The sequence below is a fragment of the Bidens hawaiensis genome, unplaced genomic scaffold, assembly GCF_021521415.1.
Source record: "Bidens hawaiensis isolate Kalapana, Puna unplaced genomic scaffold, B.hawaiensis_p1.1 tig00060942_1, whole genome shotgun sequence".
Lineage (NCBI taxonomy): Eukaryota > Viridiplantae > Streptophyta > Magnoliopsida > Asterales > Asteraceae > Bidens > Bidens hawaiensis.
Window position 1 is genome coordinate 664 of NW_027500967.1, and position 1052 is coordinate 1715.

General features: G+C 34.7%; 1 long non-coding RNA gene across 1 annotated transcript; it reads right to left on the reverse strand.

The window, feature by feature from the left end:
• Window positions 1-213: 213 nt before the first annotated feature.
• LOC143603169 (uncharacterized) lies at window positions 214-463 on the reverse strand. Its single transcript, XR_013147998.1, has 2 exons — window positions 363-463; window positions 214-254 (listed from the first exon to the last, which is right to left on the reverse strand). It is a non-coding gene; the product is annotated as an uncharacterized LOC143603169 (long non-coding RNA).
• Window positions 464-1052: the final 589 nt, after the last annotated feature.

Below are 1052 nucleotides of genomic sequence, written 5' to 3' on the forward strand. Positions count from 1 at the left end.
TTTTGTTTTATCTCATACAACAATTTAAGCATCTCATCTTCCCTTGCTGTTACTGTAACTGGTTCTTGAGAACTAACAAGAATATCACCCTCAGTTATCTCACTTGTTGAGATGACCCTTCACCTTCCACAACATTAATCGACATGCGACAAATCAACAACAGTATTATTGTTTTTGTGATTCAAAAACAATGATTTTATTGGTTTCAGGGACTCAAACACATCAACCACACTCAAATTACAAGTATCTGAAACCTATCTCTTCCGTTGACTTTTATTGACTGAGACATTTATCTGATTCTCTTGAAACCATCTCTTCGTTGACTTTTGTTGACTTTGACATTTATCTGGTTCTCTTGAAACCATCTCTTCCGTTTACTTTTGTTGGCTTTGACATTTATTTGATTCTCTTGCCATCTCTTCAACTATCTTATCCAACTTCTGAATCTGATCCGAATACATTTTGTTCATCCAGCCGTTTAATTTCCTCAACAGGTTTTGAAACCACATCAGAATCTGGACTTACTGACCAATTCCTTTCAAGATTCCCTTTTTTCAAATAAGCCAATTTCAAAAGTTTTGGGGTTGCAGAGTTTAACCACGAAATACTCTTGGGGCTCGTTTCCTTTTCTCTTATTCGCAACAAACTCTCAGGAAACTTAGTTTCATGGGGCCCGGTATCTTCAAGGCCTAAACTTGATAACATATGTATACGCGTTCGTATTCATAATAGTAATTAAATCAAGACATGATTATTACATTACATACGTATATGATTTCTATTTAAAGTTTATTGCAAGTAAGTTTTATGTTAATTATTTGGAGTTTGTTCTAAACATTTAATTAGTAACCAATCAAATTTAATTAATTATAAGACGAGATATTATACTTTCAAGTTTCAACTAGATGGTTACACGGTTTTGGCAAGTCTTAAAAGAGCACATACAAACTCTCACTAGCGTTTTGGCAAACACCTTCATTTGAGCTCGTTGCTTGGTCTGGATGGCGATGCCTCAAGAGGAAGTCATCATTTCTACTTTATAGTCCATCACA